Below are 10568 nucleotides of genomic sequence, written 5' to 3' on the forward strand. Positions count from 1 at the left end.
CATCAACGGTTTACCTTAACTACGTTAGGGTAAAATTACCTTAACTTTATTTAGTGTGTTGTCAGTGTAATTTCAATTGCTACCTATCCCTGACGTTTATTCACTAAAACTTGGGTAGTAATTCTTAAAAACTTGTTTTCGGTGATAAATTAGAACTGTATTTAATTATGTGGTTGAGTTGGACCAAAACTCCCGGATGTTGTTGGCTATGTGTTGTTTAGTGATACCCCATATCCCGATAGAGTCAACTTGATGACATACCCAGTAGATCCAGAATCGGAAGCGGGCCGAGTGAAAGTGGGTGCTAAAAAACCGGGCCCAGTTACGGTTCTCTATTTTTCTTATTATCAGTATTCGATCCAAACTAATTACGCACCCTTTTGTAATCTATACCCTTCAATTGCATCGTAACTCAAGACGGGTTCCCTAATAGAGACCACTGGACAAACTTCTCGGCAATTATGATCTTTGGAAGACACGCTTTTGGAAGAATGCAAAATAATGTAGCAGGGAAAAATAGCAGAGATCCAAAACAAATTTGGGTAGCGAGCGGAATGGAACCGACTATAGCTGGGATCGATTTTATTGGAGCTCGTCGACTAGTAAATTGGTTCAACTTCACAGCGGCACTATCGCCAAAAGCTACTTTCTTGAGCTTAACTGAGCTTGCTAAGCCAGTTTGAGCTTGAGCTTGAGCTTAACTTAGCTTGCTGAGCTAGTTTGAGACTCGTATGTAGGCGTGATTAAAAGAAAGAAAAGAAAAAATGTCAAAATTTAAAAAGAGTATGATTTATTTAAAGAAGACAAAGATTTTTGTTGGATGGTTTCAAATTGTCACGCTTCTAGCAAACGATCCGATGTGGCGTCTGAAATAATTAATCACCTGCCGGGATAATTTCACGTGTGGGGGAAAGCGTTCCCAAAATGCATGCCAAAAGTAAACAAGTCAAAAATTATCAATCACGGATTTACAACAAGGAAGACTGTGGAATATGAAGTAGAATTGAGTCAATGCAAATTTTATTTTGCTTTTGAATACTCAATTTGTAGTAATTACATTTCAGAAAAATTCGGTAACCCACTAGCGCAGTACGCAATTCCAATTGTGAACGGATGGCGAGAAAGTTACCCTAGTCGAGCTTACACGCCTATCTTGTAAGATCTTGTAAGAATCTTGCAAAAAGTGCTTATCTTGTAAGATCTTGCAACCACACGCTTATCTTGTAAGATCTTGCATCTGCACGCTTATCTTGTAAGACATCTTGTAAGATCTTACAAGATAAGCGTGTGTAATCCTTCTTGTGAAACTTGGCTATCTTGCAAGATGTCTTGCAAGATCTTACAAGATAGGCGTTTTCTGAACACATCGAAAAAATTAGGAAACTAAAAGAAACGGAATAAAAACGTACTTATAAACTTGGTTTTGATTGTTTAACTAAAAGCTGTGAATTAAAAGGCAAAAATATGTTAAAAATTATGGTTCCAATGGAATTTTTTTAGTTCTTCACCCAAGTGTTAAGAGCCGTGAACAAATATGGTTGCTATTAATATTTGAGAGGACCACTGAAACAATTATTTGAAAATTTTTCTCGAGTAGAGTAATTCAAATACCTTACTTACGGTGAAGTTGATATGAAACTTTTTGTTCAGGCCCGAGAGCAAAATTGATTTCCGGCGAAAAAATTTTAGACCTTGATTTTCTTCTTTAAGCTATGGGACAGTCTCAGTAGAAAAGCCATTCTGCTATAGAACAAGATTAAAACGGATTGGAAGGTCGACAAAATTGACCACTTACGATTTTCGCCAGGTGCGTAATGAAACAGTAAAAAACGTTGTAAAATCGCAATGGAAAACGTATTACTGACTTTTTTGCAGTGACTGTGTGCTCTATTATTATCAATTGGCTACTTACAGTTAGTTTTCGTGGTACTTGCTACCTAATAAGGTTTTAAAATGAATGGAGTCACAGAAACGTCTCATTCAATGAAAAAAAGTCGAACAAAACATTTTATATCATAAGCTGGAAGGCACTGGAGGCTTTTTTGTCATCTTTTTTAGTGCTTAATAACCAATTCACACTTTGTATGAACAGAATAAACCATTAAAACGATCATTTAATAAATTTTTTTGAGACGAGTAATTCAAAAACCTTATTTTTGGTGAAGTTGATATGAAACTTTCTGTTTAGGCCCGAGAGCAAAATTAATTTCCGGCAAAAAAATTAAGACCTTGATTCTCTTCTTTAAGCTATTTGACAGTCTCAGTGGAAGTGCCATTCTGCTATAGAACAAGATGAAAACGGATTGGAAGGTCGACAAAGATGATAATTTACGATTTTCGCCAGGTGCGTAATGAAACAGTAAAAAACGTTGTAAAATCGCAATGGAAAACGTATTACTGACTTTTTTGCAGTGACTCTGTGCTCTATTATTATCAATTGGCTACTTACAGTTAGCTTTCGTGGTACTTGCTACCTAATAAGGTTTTAAAATGAATGGAGTCACAGAAACGTCTCAATCAATGAAAAAAAGTCGAACAAAATATTTTATATCATAAGCTGGAAGGCACTGGAGGCTTTTTTGTCATCTTTTTTAGTGCTTAATAACCAATTCACACTTTGTATGAACAGAATAAACCATTAAAACGATCATTTAATAAATTTTTTTGAGACGAGTAATTCAAAAACTTTATTTTTGGTGAAGTTGATATGAAACTTTCTGTTTAGGCCCGAGAGCAAAATTCATTTCCGGCAAAAAAATGAAGACCTTGATTTTCTTCTTTAAGCTATGTGACAGTCTCAGTGGAAGTGCCATTCTGCTATAGAACAAAATGAAAACGGATTGGAAGGTCGACAAAGATGATCATTTACGATTTTCGCCAGGTGCGTAATGAAACAGTGAAAAACGTTGTATAATCGCAAGGGAAAACGTATTATTGACTTTTACGTTTGAGATAAGGAGGAGGGGAACACACCCAGAGCATACTGGAAAAATCTCAACAAAGTCAGCTTTTTAACAGATTTGAGATAATTTTCCGACAATGGTATGCTATATTGTTTAAGTTTCTGCTGTAATTTTTATTAATTTGTTTTCTTTCAATTTGTTTTATTTTAATTTGTTTTTATTTTAATTTGTTTTTTTAATGTTTTATTTTAAATGGTTTTATTTTTGGAGATGGAGCTTGAGCCCGGTTTTTTTTACCGAATGCTCTGCTCAAAATATCCTATAGTTGTTTGTTTGTAACTCCGCCGTAGCTGGTCCCCAGCCCGGTTGAGATAAGGAGGAGATGAACACACCCAGAACATACTGGAAAAATCTCAACAAGGTCTGTTTTTTTAAACAGACTTGAGATAATTTTCCGACAGAAGTTTGCTTTTTTATTTAAAACCATGTTTTGTAGGTCCCCGGCGATTAAAAACGACTATCTTGCAAGAATCTTGCAAGAGAAAACGCCTATCTTGTAAGATTCTTGTAGGAAAAACGCCTATCTTGTAAGACTCTTGCAAGAGAAAACACCAATCTTGCAAGAATCTTACAAGGGAATACGCCTATCTTGTAACATTCTTGCAAGAGAAATCGCCTATCTTTTACGACTCTTACAAGATTACGTGCCTATCTTGTAAGAGTCTTGCATTTAACGCCTATCTTTCAAGATCTTGTAAGAATCTTGCAAGACTCTTGTAAGATTATACAATTTGGTACAAGACTCTTGCAAGATTCTTACAAGATCTTACAATATAGGCGTGTAAGCTCGACTAGGGTATGAACACATTCTGTCCGTGTCTTTCATTCACGTGGCCGATTTCAAAAAAATATTCCCGATTAGCAGAATAATTGTCACATTTATTGGGTAACAAGGAAAAATTTTTTGCTTATTACAAGTGGCGTCTGACACACGAAATTTTAAAGGAAGAGATCAGAAATGTACAATTTATTACACTGTCGAGTATGTGAGAAAGTGTAAAAAACAAGAGAAACAAACAAAATGTCGGTAACTCAATTATCAATAATACCAAATATTGGAGAAGTGTTTCAATCCCTTCAAAATGCTTGCGCTAATTTGAAAGTCCCCCCATCCCCCTCCACCACCGGCATCACGGATGCATTATTATGCCTATGTTGGCATGTTTGGTAAAAAAAACTCTCGGAGAAAAGGTCCAATTTTTTCCACTTTGTGGGTTTTGAACACTGTTCCCTACAAAAATTTGTTCCAATGTATGACAATAAAAGAAAATATGATACTTTTAACCAGATAAAAACAACCTGATATTTTTACAATTCTTTTCCACATGCCGCGCTGGCAAAGTTCTGGACAACTTGAATTATTTGACAAAAAGTGCAAAGAAAACAAGAAATACTTATTTGGAACTATTTTATTAAACAAACTTTCTCAAACATATGAAGTATAAAACATGCCTATAAATTACATCTCAAGTCGTTGAAAGGCATGAAATGGAAAATTTGCGGATATTGGGTTTATAGGTAAGAAAATGACTTTTTTGACAGTTTACGAGTGAGAAATTGGAAAAGAAACACAAATTGGATAAAATGGCTAATGCAAGCAGTTAAAGTTTATACTTAAACGCTTTATGATTATAAATACCCAGGCCTAGGTACCGACTTATGAAAAGACAATGCTCGACCAAAATGTACTATAAAAAGACCATACTCGACTCATTTGAGCTATGAAAAGACTTTATCTGGACTTTAAGACATACTGGACTTTAGCTTGACTCAGATTTTTTAGCATGTATGTTCCTTTACGATTGAAAAGTCCCTCAAAAACCTGCTTTGTTTTTTCTTAAAAGATAACTCATAATTTTGGAAGGGAAAACAAACTGACTAACGCCGAAATTTTGTCATTCCTAATGGGACTAGGACCAATACACTTAAGCTAGCTGGTTTCATTGAATCAAGTAATGTTGTAATATACTCAAGCTGCAATAACTCTCTATCTTAAGATTTAACAAAATTCTGAAGGCTCTTGGCAGTTTTCCAACTGATTCTTAAGTTCAACTGCTCCGGTGCAACTCTATTTAGTCTTGCTGCGGTTCTGCCTCTGTATGTATAGAAGCAGAAAAAAAACTTTGAACTTTGAAAAACAAAAACAAAGTTATGAAAAGTCTAATTGTGCACCCATAAAAAGACCTTTACTCGACTTTGATGGTTATGAAATGACTAATGATGGACCCATGAAGAGACCTTGGCTGGACTTTCTTCGTTATGAAGAAACTTTCGCTCGACCTGTGAAAAGATATTAGCTCGACTTTAACTAGGAGGCTCGACCGTGTAATTATAGTCAATGTTGCCTCCCCCCTCCCCCTACTAGACTTTTCAAGTCATTTAATAAGTCGAGGCCTAGGACTGGGTATGGATTTCAAATAACAATCTGAATAAATTAATCTCCTCTTTCAAATGCCAATTGATTCCCGACAAATTCATGCCTGGTTTATGATTTAACTTCGCTATTCAGGCGCAATTGAAAACGTATTTGTTCCGGAGAACTGCGTGAAATTGTTCAAACCCATTCTGTTGTTTCTTCAAGAAAGTTACCTTTGACATATTTAGTTATCGCTTTTTGTTTATTGGTGTCTTCGTAATGATTTGCTTTCCCGGACCCTCGTCTGGTAGTCCCGGACCCTCGTCAGTTCTGAAACATCGTATTCCAATTGTATATCACCGACTCAGGACTGTTTCAGTGTATCCTAAGAGTATATTGCTGCCTCATTATGTGCAGCTAAGTCTCATAATTACTTTTTTCTGAAAATAGACTGTACATCCTTGATTTTGATTCCCATGATGTTCATAGCAAACTCATGATAAAGTGTGAAAATTGCGAAAAAAATTAAGTTTTTGGAGATGAACTTTCCTGTATTTTTTCTATGATCAGCGTAAAAAATGACATGAACATAGTACTGTGCAGGGTAAAATTTCAGGAGTAAAATACTATGATTCAGCGCTGAGTTACTGTGTTACGTTACCATGATCCGGATTCGCAGAATAGAAATCATCACTGCGCACAACAGTAACTCTTTGCAGCACTGTTCCAGACGAGGGCACTAATTGAATTTTTTTAGGTTGCGATCAGTACAGGAAAGTTTATCACCACCACCTTGCCTAAAATATATTCAACGAATATTAAGCTTTTGCAATTCAACCGGACCAATACAAAAGCAAAAGGTCCTTAAAAACATACAAAATAGAGTCAACTATTGCTGAAAGTTTCTACTAATGCAACCAAAAATCAAAAACAGCAAAACATTTCCGCTAAAAATATTTTGCTGTTTTTTTAGGTCTGATTAGATAAAAAATACTCATGTCCAACGTGCTTCAGATGAACCTCCATCAAATTCTAATCAGAATGATTCGTGGGAGATAGAAGTACGGAGCAAACGGAAAACTTGATCATTTTTTTCAATTATGTAGCAAAAACGGGGCCTTACTTGGGTATATTTTGAACTCATTCAGTATACCAACGATTTGGTGGAATAAGAAGCAAAAAAAGTTTCCTTTGTCAAATGATTGAAAAAACTTATCCCTGCAGCGAAGGGAAATTTTGTAAAGACAAACAGCAACAAAACCCATCTGCGCATCTACCGTACATTTCCTAAGGGATATGGAACAGATTTTGCATCTTGAAAAAAGTCTCCAATCCAGAGATGTCAGTTTTTAATCATTTTCAATGAAGCTTAGATCATCATTAAAACATCTGATCTTAAGATTTGAAGGAGGTTCAGACAAGCAATTTTCATTCAAACTCATTTTCAGAATAATATTCTGCCCCACGCATTTTAAATCATATAATTATCAAACAGAAGTAAATCTGCACTGTTCTTCAGAAGGGGCAATTGCGTAATAACTTGTGCTTTTTGAACAATGCAACAAAATGAGCTATCAAACAGTCCTGAACTCGGCCCAGGCATTAAAACATTCGTAGAAGCAAAATTCAACGAACAGCTTTTTTCGAAACTTGACTGGTTTCCAACACCTAAAAAGCTCTTATAACCGGTTTTTTGTAATAATTATTAAGCAAGATCTCGCAACCAGCTTTTTAAAACATATTTTTAACATATTCATTGGTTATCGTACATAATTTTTTTGCTTTGAACGAACTGAGAATATTCGCGGAGGCTTCACCCATGGAAAAGAGTGTAATAAAGGGCGGAAAAAAGAGTGTAATTACAGTGTATATTTAAAAGTGTATTAAGAGGGGACAAAGATTGTAAGGAGTGTACACAAAATTGTAATATTCATAAATTTACACTCTTACACCCTTTTCCCTGCTATTTAAGAATAAACTGATTTACACCCTTATTCTCGCTTAATAACGGTGGAATACGGGCGGAAAGCTGAGGCGGAGAAAAAAAGTTCAAAATTTTCAACCTGTCGAAAGAAATGGAAATTGTTGACTCAAAACAATCCTTCATTTCATTAATGCTGCATCCAAAAACACATTTGGTAAACCATGGCAATTAAACACATCTTCTCAAATATCTTTGAAAAATGGCGAAAACAAGACAACTGTCTTGTTCAAGTCTTAAATATCGCTAGGTTTATGCTCTTGTAGTGAATAAGACCGAGCACAAATATTGGGACCAAGATCAGGAGCTTTTAATTGAATTTCTTCTATGGCAAGTTTGGAAGCTGGGATAGAAGTTAAACTCTTCCTGTAATTTCTTTGGAAAAACATTTTACTTAGAGGCCGACATTAAAATACTCTCTCTGGTCGTCTTTCATTGAAGAAAGCGAAAAGACCTTTAGGAAACCTTAGTATAGCTACTGATGCATCACGTCCGTTGTGGAGGTGAGATGCTGGTTTTCAATGATGGAAGAAACAGCAATTCTTCTTCTCTAAACATCACTACCCGTTCATTTTCCGACTTGCCCGCGTTGAGAATTTCGTCGGATTTAAACAGGAGACCATTATTATCTTTTTTCCAATCTTTCTATTACTCGCATTTACAAATTCTTTCCAGTGTGCTAGTTTGGAGGCAAACAATTCAATTCAAATATTTCCTTGTTAAAATTATCTCTTATGTTGACAAACTTTGTCGGAGCTGAAAGAGAGTTTGCAGAGTACGTTGCGGCATGGAACAAAAAAGGGATCGAAGAACATCTAATTCAACGAGGAATCAGATGGAAGTTCAACCCACCCGCAGCACCACACTTTGGAGGAGTATGGGAACGGTTGGTGAGAAGTTGCAAGAAAGCAATGTATGCAGTGTTGGGGAACAGATCAGTCACGGAGCACATTCTTTCAATAACGATGTGTATTGTTGAGCAGATTTTGAACGCAAGACCATTGACTACAGTCAGTTCAGATGTTAATGACTTAGAAGCATTGACCCCCAATCACTTCTTGCTTGGCAAAAGGAACGTTTGCCTACCTTATCTACCATACGCATAATAATTTGTGAATCATCGAAAGCTCTTCCGACAAACTCAAGCTTATGCAAATCTAATATTGGACAGATTTCGTAATGAATATCTGCCAGCTCTGAAACATCGGCAAAAATGGCGATCTACGGCGAACAAAATCCTTAAAATGGCAATATCGTTTGGTTGATCGAAGACAGCAATAAGCATGGATATTTTAAACTAGATCGAGTTACAGAGACCATCGATGGGTCTGACGGTGTGATTCGATCAGCGATGGTTCAAATGAACGACGGAGTGTACAAGAGACCAGTAGTGAAGCTCGCCCCAATACTACCTGGGAAAGATGTTTTCGCGATGGAAAGCAGGGCCGGCGATGTGGCGGCTGAGGTTACTAACACAATAACCAAATTGAATAGCGCTTCAAGGCCACTTCAAGACTCAAAGCTAGAATAGCGTGCCATACGGATTTGTTCATTTTGTTCAACTTTTATATTTAGCAACTCTCTTTAGTACACAATCTTCATACATGAAGCCGAACTGGAACTTAAACTCGAACTACTCTTTTATTGCCACGTATTCAAGTGTTCACAATCACGCAAATTTAGCTCAAACGGATCAAGAGATACCCAACTTGGTAAGCCAAATTAGATGAATTTTGCGATTTTCATACCAGTTCAGTGATAGCGGAGCACCGTATAAGGTATCCCAAACCCCAACCTCAGTGTATTCAGAGAATCTTACAACATAGTAATCTACATCCAATCAGAGATGCAATTTTGACATGTGCGGCACTATAAATAGAGCTCGAAAAACTACGAAAAATCAGTTGAAACTCATTAATTTTGTCCTATTAAACTGATATACAGTGCGTTTTCAAGCACACTTTCTTGAGCGGTAAATTACTTGTTATCTTGTCTTGTTTCTGTAGATAATATTAGTGATTGTACAGTTTTAACTTTACTTTGACTTGTGAAAAGAGAATTAACTTTGATATTCTCAAAACTTTCATTCTGAGGAACAAATCTCCTAAGTAAGAGAAACACTGTGCAAAGCATAAAGTCAGTTTCTCTTACTAGCTTTAACGAAGTCTACTCTTGTTCAACATTGGTGTTATTGAAACCAATAAAGAGACTTGCTAACATTAAGGTTAGAAAATTTGTTATTGTTGTTCAGTTACAAAACATTATTTCTGACTGTTTTTGCAATCTTTGAGATAGAAAGCTGAAACTTTCCAAGACTATAGCCAAGTTATAGGGCTACAATTTTTTGTAGGACTACAACTTTGCAAGACTATAGCCAAGTTATAGGGCTACAATTTTTCGGCTACAATTTTTCGCCCGCTGAAACGAACTGGGCGGTGTAAAGTTTTCCTTGACTTTGATAGGAGAGCAGCCGTTACACGCCATTTGTATGTACTTTTTTTTGATTACATAGAGAGCAACCGTAAAAGCCATTGCATTACCTAGTTTTTTAATCACTTTGATCTTTCCGAGAAAACCTGCGGTCAGCAGAAACAGGAAAAGTTTTTTTCGGGAGATTTTTTTTGACAAAAATCATAAACGTCTAAATATTCCAGTTTTCTTTTCTCGAAAATAAGAAGGTCATTGACATTAGGATGCCCATCTAAAAAACAAAATTATTATCACAGTTTTTTAATGAAACATTCTCTTTCAAGTAGTGGGGCTGCTGTTGCAAAAAAGAGGGATCATGCGGACATTACAGGGGACTTTCAGATAAAAGCACCATCTGTTTTACAAATAAGACTCTCAACGATTTTCAATTGGAGGACTGTTATTTATTTTTGAACATCTTTAATTTGGAGATCTCAATAAATATGTCAAAATTATTCCAAACAAATTTGAGCAGTATAAGTCAGATGTTCAACAAACTAGTTTACCTTTTCCACAGTTCTTTTGATTGCTTTGACCTGTCAATTTCAAGCTGTGTTCACTCTGTTAAAGCAGAAAGGCTTGAGAGTTTGCGAGTCGAAAAGTTGTGCACTCTTTGACAGTAAATCATTGTAATACCTTTTCTTTCAGTTTATCCTATTGCGAAGAGATGAAAACAAATAGAAAGAAAACGACGATAATTTAGAACGCTTTGTTGTTTTCCGATTTTGCTCTCGTGAAGAGTTACAGTTTTAGAGAGCTTATTTGCAGAAATCATACACAAATTGGTGCGCAAGCTGGT

The 10568-nt window shown here is 36.0% G+C and overlaps 1 protein-coding gene and 1 long non-coding RNA gene across 2 annotated transcripts in view; both read right to left on the reverse strand.

The window, feature by feature from the left end:
- LOC142353476 (bis(5'-nucleosyl)-tetraphosphatase [asymmetrical]-like) overlaps positions 1-5345 on the reverse strand; it is an 81548-nt gene extending 76203 nt beyond the window's left edge. Inside the window, exon 1 of the mRNA XM_075405729.1 lies at positions 5341-5345. The gene's annotated coding sequence lies outside the window, so the exon portion shown is untranslated. The remainder of the gene's footprint in view (positions 1-5340) is intronic.
- Positions 5346-5537: 192 nt separating this feature from the next.
- LOC142353477 (uncharacterized) overlaps positions 5538-10568 on the reverse strand; it is an 11941-nt gene continuing 6910 nt past the window's right edge. The window contains exons 2-3 of the long non-coding RNA XR_012761051.1: positions 5981-6116; positions 5538-5649 (exon numbers count right to left, since the gene is read on the reverse strand). This is a non-coding gene — a long non-coding RNA (uncharacterized LOC142353477). The remainder of the gene's footprint in view (positions 5650-5980; positions 6117-10568) is intronic.

The sequence above is a fragment of the Convolutriloba macropyga genome, chromosome 14 (genome assembly GCF_964194025.1).
Source record: "Convolutriloba macropyga chromosome 14, txConMacr16.3, whole genome shotgun sequence".
Taxonomy (NCBI): Eukaryota; Metazoa; Xenacoelomorpha; order Acoela; family Convolutidae; genus Convolutriloba; species Convolutriloba macropyga.